The sequence below is a fragment of the Sardina pilchardus genome, chromosome 1 (genome assembly GCF_963854185.1).
Source record: "Sardina pilchardus chromosome 1, fSarPil1.1, whole genome shotgun sequence".
NCBI classification, from domain to species: domain Eukaryota; kingdom Metazoa; phylum Chordata; class Actinopteri; order Clupeiformes; family Clupeidae; genus Sardina; species Sardina pilchardus.
Window position 1 is genome coordinate 43,084,051 of NC_084994.1, and position 18,792 is coordinate 43,102,842.

An 18,792-nucleotide genomic window follows, 5' to 3' on the forward strand; every position below is an offset into this window, starting at 1 on the left:
TTTGACACAACCAATCAAATTACACACCACTTTTTTGAGCCACAGAAGGGGTCTGTTGATTGGCTGGAATGATTGAGTCCAATAAATATCGGAATGAGGCTTTACAGAGCCAGGGTTGTATGTAAATAGACAAATTAGCTGGATTTGAATCACATACTGTAACACAGACATTATGCTCATCATTAACAAGTGTGAGAGATTAACTACAAGCATGTACGGTATATCTATTTACTATTTCCCATGCCTGCTTTACTAAGTAAAAAAACTAAAACCTACTTTACCCTGGACCCATCTTATAACAGACAAGCCAAAGAATGTCCTTGCGTCCATCACTGCCTCCAGTAAAATAGAGGAGGGCAGTTCAGTGACTCTGACCTGCAGCAGTGATGCCAACCCACCAGTGTACACCTACACCTGGTACATGAAGAGTGGAGCTGAAGCTCTAATGAGGGGCACAGGGGAGAGCATCAGCTTCAGAGTGACTTCTGATACCAGTGGACTTTACTACTGTGAGGCACAGAATGAAGAAGGTTATCAGAGCTCTACTGACGTTGTTTTTCAAACAGGTTAGTGTTTACGAGGTCTGTGGAGTAAGTGTCTTTTTGACCATTGTTACTTCTGCAATTCTGCAGAGATTACTTAGAAAATTCTGAAGAAGACAAGACTATATCCAGCTGCTCTTGTGGAATATCTCTCAACACAGTTAATCATTTTTTTTAATTAAAATGTATTTCATTCCCCCAAATAAAAAGGGCTTTTAGATGCTGATATCCTCCTGCCAGCCATTATCACCACATTCATCATTCTTGGCGTCCTGCTGATACTTGGAATTGTGCACTTGAGGTGAATCAACAAAGTTTTCTTCCTCTGAGATAATTTAATGGCAATCCAGGCCTGACATGTATATTTCTTACAGCATATTTCTACTTAAAATGATACATAATACATCTTATCTACTGTATCATCAACTAAACTTGCATATGACTGTGCTGCCTACAAATCAGGGAGAGGAATGCTGAACGTGCTACAGACACAACGGCCCCAAATTATACCACACAGGTGAGGACGTTGGACTTGAAGCTTAACTGTTGTGATTGTACCTGTATCTCCACATCTGTCACCTTCTGTAATCATCTATTTCCTGACCAGAGTGACTCAGGTCTCCTGTACGGCACCATCACAGCAAGAGCCACGACCTCTGACCCCACACAGAGAGTGACCTCATGTGATCAAGACGACGTTCAGTATGCCAGTGTTCAGATCGATTCCTCCAAAAGACAGGAAGTGCCTCTAAACTCCACTGTTAACGTGCCTCGAACATCTGCACAGGACGACAATGTTGTCTACTCTTCAGTTCAGCTCCTCAAAGGGAGTGCTGCCCCCAGGTGGGCATTTCTGCTCATTACAACAACTCTTGCTGCCTAATTGACAGGACTGGGTAGATGCTCATGATTAGCATGATAAGTGAACAAGTACAATGTAATGAGACAATTTTATGAGACAGAGTACCGCCCACGGTATCAGAAACCCTGCGATACATTTAAAGTAAAAATAATGAAACTGCAGTGCAGTGTTGCATTTCATTTGAGACCATGAGTGCTTCTACACCAAGGCGTTCACATACAGTATTGTCGGTCTGCATTTTGGGTAATCAAAAGTTCTATGGGGAGTCTACATAGGGCATTTTACCAAACACACTGACCTGTGCCAACTACTTATCTTTTCTTCCATATTGATCTACTTTTACACACAGAGGTGCTAGGTCTCAGATGTGTTCTCAAGTGACTCAAGTGACTCAGAGGGCTGCAATAACCCATGTTTGTAACCCAGTAGAAAAGCAATATTATAGGTACATGACTCCATGACTCCAAGAAAAGCAATATTATAGGTACATTATCGTTTCCTAAGACACTACAGGGTTTCAGGTCAGGCATTTCATGGTAGGCCAAAATAGGTGGGAACAGCGCCCTCTGAAGTAGACACAGTGCAATGACAGTGTGCAGTGGTTTGCTTTTATGCTTAGCAGAGGGTGGCCCTGTGTTGCTGGTTTCCATCGCAACCCAACCGTATTTCTTATTTCTCTGACTGTGTTCTGCTGTGTGTGTGCAGAGCTGAGGATAGCAGTGAGATCTACAGTGCAGTCCACAAACCCTGACAGAGGGAAAGAGCCGACCAGAAATACACTGGTGATCTCATCATCAGAGCACAGCAGACATCTACATGCTGTACAAGTTCTTTTTTGGTGTTTAGTAATCTTGCTAACTCTATGCTAACTAAAGTTTTAGCTAGCATAGAGTCTAATGCTAAAGTTTCCAAATGATGGATGTTGGCACTGGGCCTCTCTAATCTGCTTTGTGCTGCATTGGTTTTACACTGAGAGAGTTACAGTACACGTCTGTAGTCTAACGTTTTGTTGAGCACCAGCAGCATTCCATTTACAAAGAGAAGGAGAGTCATTATCATTCATAAAATGTCTCCCATTAGATATTGTCTAAGGATGGTTATTGGTTATAGCCTACTGTAGCCACTGGTTATTGCTGACCATTGGTAGAAAAAGTATTCAGCCCCTTTACTGAAGTAAATGTACAAAGACAGCCATAAAACATAATAGTAAATCCTCAGATTATCATCCAAGTGTAAATACACTTTTTTCCCACATGTTCTCTTTAATCTTTGTACTTTGTACTATATAAAATGAACTTGGGGGTGCCAGCTTTGAGGCCGACAATGTATAAAAATGGCTGTAATTCCGTTAATGTGATATACTGTACTGTAGCCTATTTGCTCAATTAAAAAAACTGCAAATCTAAACATCTTGATTGTGTTGCCTTAGAACCATGTAGGTGGTGTGCAGAGGTGAGGTACAGAAACTGTGTCACCCAGTGAGCGTTTGTGTTCATTACAGCAAACATGATGAGTGGTGATGATAATGAGTGTGTGTATGTGGGTGGGTGGGTGTGTTGTGTGTTGTGCTATCAGTCAGCTATGTCACTCATGAAGCTATCATAAATTATCTTAAAAGTCAGCTCATTGCACTGTGTACAAAATTGACTGTAAATTTTTCAAAAATGTTGTCACAGTGGAGCATGCCCCCGAACTCCCCTTGCTTTTGGGAGGCCCAAGGGTATTGTACTGTATGTCATGGGGCCCAAATTCTCCAGCAGCACCATATCAATAATTAGTCCGCAGCTTTTTTTTTTGTCTCCAGCCCTGCTGTGAGACACACAGAACTGGCAGATCTCACACAATCTCAGGTCACACATTCCTTTTCTCACAGTTTGCTTCATCTGATGTCATGTCATAATTTGATTATAAAGTATGCGTTGAATTGATGATGGAATCTGTTAATTGTGTGCATCTAGTTTGCAGCTTACAGATTCTGATGCTATATATTATGCTGTTGTGTATTATGTCGCCTCCACTTTCCCTCTTTAAGCACATGTTATGACCGTCTCTATTGCTACTCTCTCCCTGGGTCAGGGTTGCAGCGTGTACGTGACAGCGTGGCTGCTGTGGTCGATTAGCATAGTTGCCGATATGAAAATAATCACACTTCAGCGCTATTTCGGCCTGAAATTATGACACCTTCATTTACACATGCAGCATGCCTGTCAGAGACAAGTAAATAAATGAAGAACTTATGCAGAAGGGGATAACAACTTAAATGGATGTTAACTGTATGTCATATCAACCATTAAACTATGCATAAATATTTTTTTATGCATAGTTTTATCAAAAAATTTTATCAAATTTTATCAAATAACACAGCAAGAAGAGACAAGGTCACACAAAGTCAGTGTAGTTGTGAGTCAGATAGTAGGTCCTGATAAATGGTCTGCAGTCTTTGTTTTTGAGTCTACACCTCTTTCTTTCTCTGTGTCTCTGTCAGACATACACACGCACAAAATGCAGACATGACACATGACATAATGACAGATTTTTCTGCAATAAAAATGGTCTATTGACTACCTATTAAGGCCCATTACCAGGTACAAAAGTGATAACTTTGATGTACATAATTCAACTCTTAATATCAGACTTATTATCAACAGCATGAGTAGACTTGGTTGACTCAACAAAGACAGCTTTGACCCTTTTGCTTTTTCTTTCTTTTTCTCTGTGGGTTGTGGTGTATCTGCTTCTTGTCTCATAACATTATAAATATACACTTGTTCTACACTTGTTTTTTCTACACCAGTATGACATACAGGACGCCTCCGTGACATTTAGTCAAGATTGTTACAGAGACTTGTCTACAGCTTGTGATCCAGAGGTAGGCTGTATGTGTACCTGTATCTGATAGATAGATAGATAGATAGATAGATAGATAGATAGATAGATAGATAGAGTATAAGCATCAATCATTTAATTATTTAGTTAAATTATGCATAACTTAAACTCAGTCAAAGGATCGAGATGACTTGATTTTGAATTAACATTTTTACAGTGTAGAACCCATAGGGACTGAACATTTTAGCAGAGGCTGTCTGTGGTGTGCAGTAATGTTATGATGGATTTCACATGGAGTTTTGCAGAAAGTTACCTCTTTACTTCTTTCACCTTCTTGTGCTATGACATCCGTCAAGACTCTCAGTTCACTTACCTGTGTAAGAATCAGTGAAATTTGTAACATTTTATTTATTATTTATTTGTGGATATTTAGCTGACAAGAATAACACAGCTGCCTCATCAGGTTGCTTTGATATTTGAGAATGAGTGGCACAGAATTTAAGGTCATCAAGTCATCAAGTCCATACGAACCAATGCTGAGTTGGTGCCTTTCTGTTTCTGTGAATGCATAGCAACAGCATGGTAACATCAAATGGCAGAAGGAACAAGATGCTTTTAAAAGGCATGAGGGTATTTTTGGCGCATTTTCTCCTGAGTCTAACAGGTACAGTATGATGCAGAATTACACCCCATCAATTTACCACTGATGTATGTATGGACATGTGTGATAAAGAATGCATGTATTGTTTATCATTTAATGTTTAATGTCGTCCTGTTGAATTAACACAATCCAGTCAGGTTATTTGTGAGTGTTGTGCATATTTTTCTGATCTCCACAGCATTTATTGTGGTTGTGTTTCAGCTGTTCAGTGCAGGAGTGTGACCTACTCCTCTACACAAGTCTGTGGTCTTAAAGGGGCATCAGTGGTCCTGCTCTGCCGATACCAGTATCCTCATATAGACACATATCTGGGAGGAGAGTGGTATGAAGAGAAGAGTGGGAGAGTCATAAAACACAGTCACTCTAATTATCCTGACTGCAGCCTGAACATAGACACACTTTCAGATGGAGAATCTGGTGTTTATCACTTTCGGTTTTATACAGTCCTCCACCGGTCATGGATAACAAGCAAACCTGGGATTACATTGTCCATTACAGGTAATGCACGGGATATAAATTAGTGTCTCATTTTATCTGTATCTATTTTTGATTACTATCGGTCAATCTCACTCCTGCGTGACCATGAACAGATCTGAGAGTAGAGGAAGTTTCTACACACAATATGCAGACTGAAGTGACCTGCAGCACCTCCTGCAGTTTGGACCCTAAACTTCAGTATGTCTGGCACAAGACTAGACAGATTCTACAAGACAGAACCACAGCCTCCATACTAGTCCATGAAGTGGCCAGTTACTCCTGTGCAGTGAGAGGTCGTGGAGCTATACGATCCCCAGCAGTGTGTGAGTACAGATCACCTTCAGTCTCACATCACAACTTTTCAATTCTACCAAAAAGAGTCAGAATGACATTCAAAGATTTGATCTATGGATTTTACTAAAAACAAAGGACTTGAAAGACATAAACATATTTGGCATATGCCATGTCCTTGATCCATGTCAAGTCGACCCAGCAGATAACATTTGTGCTAAAGCTTCCATTTACAAAGCAGTTTTTCTTTTATTTCTCAAAAACATGAAACTTATATGACTCATTGATTTTATGTATAATACTGTCAGTGTTGGGGAGTAACGCATTACATGTAATTGAGTTACGTAATTTAATTACAAAATAAATGTAACAGTAATATATTACAGTTACTGTAGAAAAAATGTAATTCAATTACAGGTACTTTAGAAATTTTTCAAAATTACAATTTGAATTACATCTCAATATTGTCAGCAAAACTTTGCAAATAATATTGTATGTAAAAAGAACTGTTTCCCTCCACATCCATAGTTTGATACGGGACCTTCTGATAGGCTCTATCACGTCTACAGCGCCATCAGTGTTTACATGCCTGCCTGTAAACGTGTTATGATTATCATTATATTATCCTCACAAAAAATGTGATGCTAATTCATGTATTGAATGCCCTTGCTGCCTTGTGCGCTTGTACAGAACTGCTCGGCAGCCTGTAGACCAAGGCCGAAATCTTCGCACGGATTTGGGGACTATACTGTATGATTCAAAAATTGGAAAAGTAATCAAAAAGTAATCAAAAGTAATTCATTACGTTACTCAGAAAAAGTAATTCAAATAGTTACACTACTATTACATTTTAAACAGAGTAACTTGTAACTGTAACACATTACATTTCTAAAGTAACCTTCCCAACACTGAATACTGTACACATTCTCAGATAACCAAGCAGAAGTTTTAAAGGTGGCGGCCTGACATACTTTATGTCAAATCCAGTACTCCGGACAGTCCTGTTGCTGCCTATATGCACTCCAAAGAAATCCTCTGGAGTTTATACTCAGTTCAGGTTTTGTGAATGGGAAATAGTCAAGATATTCATTCCTCCAGACATTCAACGAGTTGCTTCTGGAGAGGATTGTGATTTGTTTGGCTCTTGAGATCAATATCTACACTTTTTCATAAACTTAAACAAATAATAATGTACGCAATTCAGCCAGTAGCTTTTCTCATTCATGCAGGTTATGGTGCTGTGTGTGATTACAGGTGTTCCAGATAAAAAGTGCTGGGGTGTGACCTACTCCTATGAGAACACATGTGTATTAATGGGCTCATCAGTGGACATTCCATGCGCTTACTTGTATCCAAGAGATGACAGCATCAAGCAAATGTTTTGGTTTCACAACCAAAAATCTACTAAGTATAGGTATGATGGTGAAAAAGAAAATAGTTGTACCCTGAGACTGGAACACATCAACGAGAGTCACTCTGGAGAGCATACCCTCAGGTTTACAACAGGACGAGGGCAGAATTACTCTGGATTACCTGGAGTCACCATCTCTGTTACAGGTACTGTACTACTATAGTAAACTGAAGTTTATTGATTTTAATGAAGTTTGTCTTCATTCATAATTTCACTGCATTGCTTTTTTCCTAGATCTGCAGGTGTGGGCACCTCCTGATACAGTGAAAGAGGGGGACAAAGTCACCCTCACCTGTAGTACTACCTGTACTCTAAGTAACGGCACCATCTTCATCTGGTACAAGAATGGACAGCCTGTGACCTATAAACACACAACCAGAGACAACAAGCTGCATCTAAACCCAGTCAGCAGTGAGGATGCAGGCAATTACTCCTGTGCTGTTAGAGGACATGAGAGTCTCTCCTCAACTGCGGTCTCTCTTTATGTCCAATGTAAGTAAACATGCCTGAATTCACCCACATAAAGATGCAATCTGTGATTCTGATATAAAGGTTACTGGAGCTCAGCTGCCAATCAAATTACAACCCGTTGAGCCCCTGGTTTGTGTCACCTTTCATCCTCATTCACATACACAGCGATACAAGCATGTGCTGTATGCCTTTTATATACTGCTTCCCCCACATCTTATAACAGACAAGCCAAAGAATGCCCTTACATTCATCACTGCCTCTGGTGAAATAGAGGGGGGCAGTTTAGTGACTCTGACCTGCAGCAGTGATGCCAACCCACCAGTGCACAACTACACCTGGTATATGAAGAGTGGAACTGGATCTGTTGTTAGGGGAACAGGGGAGAGCATCAGCTTCAATGTGACTACTGATACCAGTGGACTTTACTACTGTGAGGCAATGAATGAAGAAGGCTCTCAGAAGTCTGGTGATGTTGCTGTTCAAACAGGTTAGTGTCTATGTGGTCTGTGCAAATACTAAAATGTCTTTGTGGCCATTATGAAGTTGTTACTAATTCTGCAGTTTATTTATACAATTCTAAATACATTGCTAGCCTGCTGTATCCAGTTAGCTGCTCTTGTGAAATATCTCTCAACACAGCTGATATTGTGTCATTAAAATGTGTTTCATTTCCCCAAATAAAAATGTCTCTTTAGATGCTGGTGTCCCCCTGCCAGCCATTATCACCACATTCATCATTCTTGGCGTCTTGCTGATTCCTGGAATTGTGCACTTCAGGTGATTCAACCTCTGAGAAAATGTAATGTCAATCCATGAATGACATGTATATTCTTACAGTAGTTGCAGCTTATTTCTACTAAATATTAAATAATCATCTTTACCCCTGTATCATTAATTAAACATGCATATGACCTGCCTATAAATCAGGAAGAAGAATGCTGAAAGTAGGCCTACTGCAGACACCACCGCTACAGACACCCCCATTACAGACACCCCTAATACAGATAACCCCATTACAGACACCACGACTACTGATACCCCCATTACAGACACCCTGACTACGAATATCCCCATTACAGACACCCCAACTACAGATACCCCCACAACAAGGACCCCAAAAGCTAACATACCGGTAAGGATGCTGGATCGTAACGCTTATCTATATAATCTGTTCATCTGTTATCTTTAATGTCTCTGGGAGCCTGGAACCTCTGCATCACCCCTAATGATGTAATTATGTGCTCATTTATTTTCTGATCAGAGTGACTCAGATCTCATGTACGGCAACGTTACAGCAAGTACCAGCGCCCCTGAGCCCGCACAGAGAATTACCACACATGACGGAGATGACATTCAGTATCCCCAGAGTGACTCGGATCTCATGTACGGCAACGTTACAGCAACTACCACAACCTCTGACCCCGCGAAGAGTATTACCACACATGACCAAGATGACATTCAGTATCCCAGCACTGACAGCAGCAGCTCGGAGACACAGGAAGTGCCTCTATACTCCATTGATAACGTGCCTCAAACAAGCACAATGGAGAACAACGTTGTCTACACATCAGTTTAGCTTCCCAAAGGGAGTGCTGCCACCAGGTGGGCATTTCTGCTCATTACATCAAATCTTGCTGCAGGCCTTGTTTATAGGTGCTCATGATTGGATGATTAGTTTGAACATGAGACATGCACAGTGTTCAAGGAAATGATGTTTATGCAAGCTGTCTTAATGTGCAGTGTTCCCCCCTCATGGTTAGCAGAGGTGGCCCTGTGTTGCTGGTTTCCATCACAATCCAACTGTATTTCTCAGACTATGTCGGCTACTGCTGTTGTGTTTGCCAAGCTGTGGATAGCAGTGAGATCTACTGTACAGTGCAGTCCACAAACCCTGACATGTCTGGGAAACAGACCCTCTGGTCATCTCAACTGTCCATCAGAGTATGGAAGACTATACATGGCTATTTCTTTCTTCTTTACAGCTAACATTCTGATACTGATCTACTAGACATTCATTAAGGCACAACATTGCACCAACATAACCTAGACATGTATAATTGACTTGCTTTGATTGCACTTTTCTCAATAAATGTATTATTCTCTACAACCGTTTCTTGCCCCTTATGTGATGGCGTGGGCTCGTCCAGGATCATTAAGATAAGAAGAGAAAGACAGAGCGCGTCTATGAAAGAAATCAGCCATATAGTGCCTATGTGAATGGAAAGAGTGCCCAACTAAAAGAGAGAGAACATTTTTTATAGCCCAATCCCTAAGTGCAGGTGAAACCAATAAAGCACTTAGGCCACCCCAGCGCAGTAAATAAAACAGTGTGGCGACACTCCCATAGACCTCCATAGGAAAAAATGGCGACATCAAAGTGACTCTATCTCTCTATGGCTCTGGGTCACCCATGACACCCAGGCCTAGCGCCATCCGTGCACTGACTACACTAGACCCATAGGGGTCATGGTTTTCACCCAGGTGGGCGTCACAGTAGGACAGGTGCAGGACAGATATACAGTACACACATTAAACCGCTTAGCATTTATCAATTTGAACATCAGCGGTGGTTACACTCGAATCTCACTTCAAGTCTCATCTCATGTATGCAAGTGTTTGAGACGGCATAGCAAGGTATATTAGTAAATCGGTGCAGGATTAGTTTAGGAGTTGAATTCATTAGCTTTTCTCAGCCGTTTAACTTAAGATGCAATCAATTGGACTAAAATTCTTATTATTTATCTATTTTATTATTTGTCAATTTTGTTTGTTGTCAGAGAGGGTTGAAGCGGTGCGAAGGATCTTTGTTGTTGTCTTGTCTTGTTTGTCTTGGTGTCACGGGTACGCTGGCGATTACGCCGCTCGGTCTGGCATCCTTTGTCTTGTGTATCACTTGTTATTTTGTACTTTGTTTATGTTTTGGTGTCACGTGTATTCTGGCGACTACGCTGCTCCATTTGGCATCTTTTGTCTGATGTGTCAATGTCTTGTGTGTGGAGCGCTTTGGGTTACATTCTCTGCGCTATACAAATAAATAAAACTGACTTGACTTGACAAAATCACAAGCGTTAAATGACAACATTGAAAGGAATAGACGTTTAGCGATCATGAAATAATACTATATATTTTGTCAACAAGCAGAGAGATAATGAAGAGCCAGTACTTCAGCTCAAAGTAGCCTCCTTCTACTAGTAGGCTGTGGAAGACTGGTCATCATACATGTATCTAGCAAGTAGGAAAGTAGGCTAGAAGTGGATGACATGAAAGTGAAAGTAAGACATTCAAAAGGCCAATCAACTAAGCCGTGGAAGAAGTATTTTTTGTTGATAACGCACTATAGAGCTTGCACGGGCAAGAGCTACAGCCCAAAATCGCATACAGTGGATTAGCATGGGGCTTGGAGCCATACTCTTTCAAAATCGCATTTTTAAACCACTAACATTGCTCAAAACAGTGCCTTGTCAGCAGCTTGCATAGGTGTCAAAACATAAAACGAAGCACCAACAACTTGGTTTACGAACCCAAAGTTTATAATAGAAGAGAACACTTACCAATTCCCCTTCCAGCTCCTCGTGAGGGAAAGTCCGAGATTAGAGAACGCAATGCAAGACGAGGGAGACCATGGAAGAAAAAAGGAGTAGGCTATACTTTGAAGTTTGAGGCCGAATTTTGCTTTCATGGGCAGTTTTCGTATATACAGCGAAATACCTACTTAGGCACATCTTACGCTTCTCATCCCATCTTTTTACATAAAACTCCCGCTTTACCCTGACCACCCATCATATGCATAAAACGGAAAAGCAGAATTTGATAGTCTCAGCTCCTGCGACAGGCAGTCTGCCCTTTCACCTTAGTGTGGCCTGTTTGTACACACCTTGCCATTTACGCACACCTTGTGAAACAAATACGCCTCAAGTGGGCACAGACACTTTAGTAGGCCTACATCTGGCCCAGAGAATCTAAACTGTATGATATTATAATGTCATTAACAAAACATGGTCTGTTGGCTAGAGATCTAATATTAAATAGAGCTATAGACACAACAGGAGCCCCTGGGGAAGTCTGCAGTTGTAGTGATGAATGTTGTCCATGATTTACTTCTGTTTTTTGAAAGTGTCATGGGTAAGTGAAAAGTTCAACCCCACCTTCACTCTGTGAGTTTCACATCCTGCTAACTGCAAATGTGGCTCACCAGTTAAAATCCACCAATGACCACACACTTAATTTCCAAACATCTTGTCATGTCCTGGAAACCTTTATTCAGCTCACCTTGCTAAATAAACCCAAAGAAGTCAGAGGACACTTTCACCAGCATGACAAATAATTTCAGAAATTGAGTAATCTGTTAATTGTGTCGATAATATGGAACTAACTGTCTCTTTGTTATGCTGGAGCGTATTGTTTTGGTTGGAAAGAAGGAAATCAACTCTTTCATGTGCATGTAAACACTGGTTTAAGTCTGGCCAAAGCCCTTAGCATCCATGCGTAAATGTGAGCCAATTAGTTGAAGTCAAATGGTTGAACTCAAACTCAAATTCTCTATTTACATAAATGTGGTCGGTAAAGATTATGTCTTGTAAGTCAGTTGTTTTCTATTGCTGTCTTTATAAGTCTAAGTGTACCCTCTCCCTGTCTCAATGTAATATAGTGACATCATATTTTTTCAAATCATTCACTTTTTCCTCATACCTCAAACTACTACAACAACAACTAATTTGCTGGATGGAAATGATCATGACCAAATGCTATAGCAGAGATGGATGTTTAATGTGATGTGATGTCAAGTCATGTGATCATCATGTCATGTCATTAGGCTTGTGTTTTGCAGAACCAATAAAGCCTCATCATTTTTGTAGAATCACTTCTTTCTTCTACTTGTGCTATGACAGTCATTTTAAGTGGACACTCTCTCAGTTCACGTACCCATGGTCGAACCAGTTAACACCATCTAGACTACACAATTGTTTGTGAGTAACTTTTTAAAAAGTTTGCATAACATCCAAATGTAGCTCTTTAGGTCTTTGAAATTTAACAAATTTGCTATTTTAGCATGTTTTTATATGTATTTAGTAGTCATGAATGCCTCAGATTCATCAGTCTAATTTTAATATATGAACTTAATGGTAGATGTACTCACTGAATTCATAAAGTATCTGATCAATGTGGAACTCTAAATGGGTAGATTACATTGTACTCTTTATGATTGCAGGCCAGACAAGTCATCCTTTTAAAAGCCATGAATATATTTTTGGTGCATTTCCTTCTGTGTCTAACAGGTATGGTGCAGTTATACACAGTCAATTTACATATGTGTATTTCAAATGCACATGATATATAGTATTATACAGCAAACTTGTATATTGTATATATAATATTTACCAATAGATTCTTAGCATTTGTTGTGTTTCAGCTGTGCAGTGCGATAGGAGTGTGACCTATCCCTCCAGACAGGTCTGTGGTCTTAAAGGGGCATCAGTGGTCCTGCCCTGCCGATACCAGTATTCCTGGATCGGTCACTATATCAGAGGAGAGTGGTACACAGAGAAGAGAGGCAGAGTGAGTGAACTCTCTACCTCTAATACATATCCAGACTGCAGCCTGAGAGTAGACAAACTTTCCGACAATCACACTGGTGTCTATCGCTTTCGGTTTTACACAACCCTTTACACGAGCTGGATAACAGGCATATCAGGTGTTTCAGGCGTATCGCTTTCAATCACTGGTAAGAAGAATTGAATCAAAGTTTAACATATTTTATTTTCAATGGTAGAAGAAATCTCAATTATCACCAACCTGTCTTCTTATATTAGACCTACAAGTGAAGAAGGACGCTGTTGTAGGGAATCAGAATCAGACTAACGTGACCTGCAGCACCTCCTGCAGTTTGGGCTCTAAACTCCAGTATGTCTGGTACAAGAATGGACAGAGTCTACAACACAAAACCACAGCCTCTATACTAGTGGACACCACCAGACCCAGTGAAGAGAGCTACTCCTGCAGTATAAGAGGCTATGAGGCTCACCGCTCCCCTGCAGTGTGTGAGCAGATATCACATCATTAACTTCACATTCATCTCAACAGAGAGAATGGACCTTGTGGAAAATCTAGCCACACCTAACAACAACTTCTACATTTTTGTGAAATTTTCTCCGAGAAAGGGACATCGCAACTGACAAATATCAATATCCCAATGTAGTGCGACTGGTTAAGTCCATATTCCAGGACAATCGTTCACTTTGTGGTACAAGCACCAATATTGGCATGAATAATCCCTAGAGCCTACTTTTTGAAAAAAAAGCACATTAGCTCAAGCTAACAAGTCAACACTTGTTATGGTTCTTTTGTCTCATTAGCTCAACAAATTGGCTGCCAACAGCCAATAAAAATGGGTGGGAATGTTATCATTCAGTCTGATAATCATTAATGTTATCATTTCAAACATTGTTTTAGGTGTTCCAGCAAAACAGTGTTGGAGTGTGACCTACTCATCAACCAGCATTTGTGCATTAAAGCAGTCCTCTGTGGACATTCCCTGCACTTACAGATATCCTAGAGATCACAGAATCAAAACAACATTCTGGATTAACAAACAAAATTCCAATAATCACCCTGACAATGTACCTCTGAATGAAGAATATCAGAATCATGTGCATTATCTCAGTGAAAAAGACAACAGCTGTATTGTGAGACTGAAAGACATCAGAGAGAGTCACTCTGGAGAATATGCCTTCGGGTTTACAACAGAACAGGGTGAAGGGCACACCGGATTACCTGGAGTCACCATCAATGTAACGGGTAAGCCCTCTTTGTAAACATGAACTGTGTTAACACACATTTGCCGTGTAAATGTCACCACATCTGTATACCTCCTCCAGCTCTGCAGGTCATGGTGACTTCTGCTGCAGTGACAGAGGGAGAGAGAGTGACACTGACCTGCAGCACCACCTGCACTCTGAGTGACCACCCCACCTTCACCTGGTTCAAGAACTCTCTCCTCTACAAAAACACCACTGACAAGAACCTTCACTTTGACCCAGTCCAAGGACACGACTCAGGCAATTACTCCTGTGCTGTTAGAGGACACGAGAGTCTCGCCTCCACTGATGTCCTCCTCAATGTCAGATGTAAGTTACCATATCCTTATCTAGAAGATGGGTTCCTTATGCCCACTAAACTCTCATATATTACCACTTTAAAATGTGAAATATTTGTGTGATATAAGATTTATTTTGAATTGTAGTATGGTCTAAAATATTTCACTATCAGGTAGGCTAGTTGCAAAAATTTAGTGAGAGATTTAGATTTTGATTTAGATTTTGTCAGCACAATTTACTTCAGAACAACTGCAACATTTACACTTAAATGTAGCTTCATATTTACACATACAGTATAAAATGATGATGATCTTCAGTGTCCTGTGGTGTCTAAGTGTAGATGAACGCTTTATAGAACATTTTATTATTGCTCTCGCTACAGTCACAGTGCAATAAGTGATGGCAAGCCTTTTGGGCTTCCGAAGAGTTTAACCAACTCTGTCGCAGAATGCTATCACTAATTTATCAAATCATTTTTTGAGATGTAATGAACCTACAGTTTATGTTCTCTCTCTCTCTCTCTTTCAATTCAATTCAATTCAATTCAAAAGTGCTTTATTGGCATGACAAATATTTAGACACTTGTATTGCCAAAGCAATTATCACATATGTTGAACATACAGGTTTAAGACAAGGACATAACAACAGACAATTAATCAGAATGTAGGGATAAAACATGTTCCTAAACAGACATTCATACAGTATATACAGTATACAGTCCATAGTATGAATAATAATGCAATTTGCAAACAGAGGATAGTGAAGGTGCGTGTATGTTTGGGGAGACATAGGTCAGAGTGTGTGTGTGTGGGGGGAGAGATATATCAGTGTGTGTGTGTGTGTGTGTGTGTGTGTGTGTGTATGAGTGTGTGTATGTGTGTGTGTGTGTGTGTGTGTGTGTGTGTGTGTGTGTGTGTGTGTGTGTGTGTGTGTGTGTGTGTGTTTCTGTGTGAGAATATGCACAACACAAGTTATTCGGTGTGGGTCACTCACTGTCCCTCAGTTGATGACAGGCAAGGATGTACTGGGCAGCTATAATGCAGGTGGATTTGTCTTCACCCAAAATAAAAGGTAATTTGCTTATGATTGGTAACGTTAGAAAATCAGGGTATTTTTCTTGAAATTTTGGGAAATAGAATTCACAAATTGATTGAAAGGTTTTGCATTCTGCTAAGAAATGGAGTTCAGTTTCAACAACATTTTCATTGCATTGCTTACAAAAGCGTTCCTCTTTGGGCAGCCATGTTTTTTGTGTCTACCAGTTTCTATGGCTAAGCGGTGTTCGCTGAGTCTGTATTTCGTCAATATGTTTCTCAAATTGGTTTCTTTAATTTCAGTCAAGTAATTTGCAAGTGTATATTCTCTGTTTAGGGCCAAATAGCATTGCATTTTGCTTTGTGATTTGGTTTTTGATTGCCAATATTGATCATAATTATCTTTTAAGTATGAGGAAATTTGCTTTGCTGTTGTGTGTTGGGTAATGTGGACCTGGTCAACGCCTGGGGTGTTGGTATGTGTTAGTAGAAAGGGTTGGCTGTGGACCAGGTTGGTAGGAGAGGTCTTGTCTTTGCTCAACTCTTGGTATTGCAGGGCTTTGTAATGGAACGAGTGTGGGTCACTTAATTTGAGGTGTTTCCAGAATTTGATTGCCCTTTTTTGAATTTTAATTAGAAGAGGATTGGCCTAATTCTGCCCTGCATGCGTTGTTAGTAGAATGTCGATGGACTTTTAGGATGGTTTTGCAGAATTCAACGTGCAGGGTCTCAATTGGGTGTTTTTCCCATTTATCCAATTCCTGATTTGTAAGTGGGCCCCACACTTCACTGCCATAAAGGGCAATTGGTTCGATCACTGATGAGAATATTTTAAGCCAAATTTGGATTGGAATTTCAAAAGGAACTTGTCTTTTTATGGCATAGAGAGCCCTGCGTGCCTTGTCTTTTAATTCATTCACTGCCATGTTGAATTTTCCATTGTAGTTGATTGTAAGGCCTAAGTAAGTATAATTTGTAACATGTTCAATTATTTGTGGTCCTAAACTAAATGTATGCTGTCTTCCCTGGTATCTGGATCCTTTTTGAAAGATCATTATTTTGGTTTTGTTTGTATTAACTGCCAGGGCCCAGGTCTGGCAAAACTTTTGAAGGAGGTCTACAGTAGTTGAATTTGGAGTCCTTTTTCCGTTGGTGAGAGAAGGACTAGATCATCTGCAAAGAGCAGGAATTTGGCCTCACAGTCGTGCAGAGTGGGTCCAGTGGCGGGTGACTTTTCCAGTATGGTCGCCAACTCATTTATATATATATTGAATAGGGTCGGGCTTAGAGGGCAGCCCTACCTCACTCCGCACTCTTGAGGGATGTAATGAGTTCTTTTGGGTTCAATTTTAATGGCGCACTTAGCTCCTGAATACATTGATTTTATGATGTCATATGTTTTACCCCCTACACCACTTTCAATTAGTTTGTAAAATAATCCATTGTGCCAAATAGAATCAAAAGCTTTTTTGAAGTCAACAAAACAGGAGAACAATTTATTTCGATTTTGGGTATGTTTTTCTATTAGGGTGTGTAGGGTGTATGATCAGTAGTGCGATAATTTGGTAGGAATCCAATTTGGCTTTTACAAGACATTGTGTTTCATAAGGAAGTTCAGGAGCCGTGTGTTAATAATACTACAGAATAACTTCCCCAGGTTGCTGTTCACACAAATGCCTCGGTAATTTTTGGGGTCAAATTTATCTCCATTTTTATAAATTGGTGTAACAAATCCATGATTCCAGATATCAGGGAAATAACCCACACTCAGAACTAGATTGAATAATTTGAGAATAACCAATTAAAATTTTCCATTCATACATTTTAGCATTTCATTTAAAATGCAGTCAGGTCCATATGCTTTTTTATGCTTCAATTTTTTAATAGGGGTGAGAAGGTCCTGTTCAGTGATTGAGGAGTCAAGTGAGTTTTGATAGTCTTTGACTGATCTTTCTAGATTTTGTAGTTTGTAGATTATGTCATTTTGGTCCCTGTTTTGGTCAGATTGGACATTCTTGAAAAGAGTTTGGAAATGATTAGTCAAGATATCTCCATCTTGAATCACTAATTCTTGCTGGTTTGATTTTTTAAAGTTATTCCAATTGTCCCAAAATGTATTTGTATTTATTGATTCCTCAATCAGTGCCAGTTGGTTTTGGGTGTATTGAGCTTTCTTAGTTCTGAGTGTGCGTTTGTATTGCCTTAGGGTCTCACAATATAAATGACGGATTGATGTATTATTTGGATCTCTATGTTTCTGATTGGACAATTTGCGAGTTTCTTTTCTTAATAATTGGCATTCAGCATCAAACCAAGTGATGTCATCTTTTTTAAATTTAGGTTTAGCCCTTGACCTTTTCAATTTGGCCTTTTCTGCTGTTTTTTCAAATATCATGTCAACTGTTTCCACAGCCTGGTTGACACCCTCTTTACTTAAGGTATATGGTGTGTATAAAAAAGTGTCCAGGAGAATTTGAATTTCATTATTTTATGTTGCTTTCTTGAATTCGTCGCTACTGTTTTCAGCCCATCTGTATGATTTTTTAATGTGGAACAGCTTACTGGGCTGTGATTTGAGGATGATATTTTCTGTCATTTTGATGTATATTGTGAGTTGGCTGTGATCTGATAGGGGGGTTAGTGGTTTGACAGTGAATGCTCTAATTGACATAGGATCTATATCTGTTATTGCATAATCTACTGTGCTATTCCCAAGAGGTGAGCAAAATGTGTGTCTTCCAAAGGTGTCTCCTCTTATCCTACCGTTGGCGATATACAGTACAGACCCAGACTACGGCAGAGTTGCAAGAGTTCTTTTCCATGTCTGTTCGTAACTGGATCGTAGTTTCTTCTGTGTGGGTGAACAGACAGATTATCTTTATCAAGTGAGTGGCAGATGTAGGCATTACCGTCAGTGTTTATAAAATCATCTTGGGTGCCTGTCCGTGCATTTAGGTCTCCAAAAACAAGAACATTTCCCTGGGCCTGGAAATGGCTTGCTTCTGTTTCTAGTGAAACGAATGTATCCTCTGAGTAGTATGGAGAATCGTAAGGGGGAATGTACAGTATATTGCACAGAGAAAGATATCTTGTTGTGAGATTAGTATATCTTTCTTAATCTTA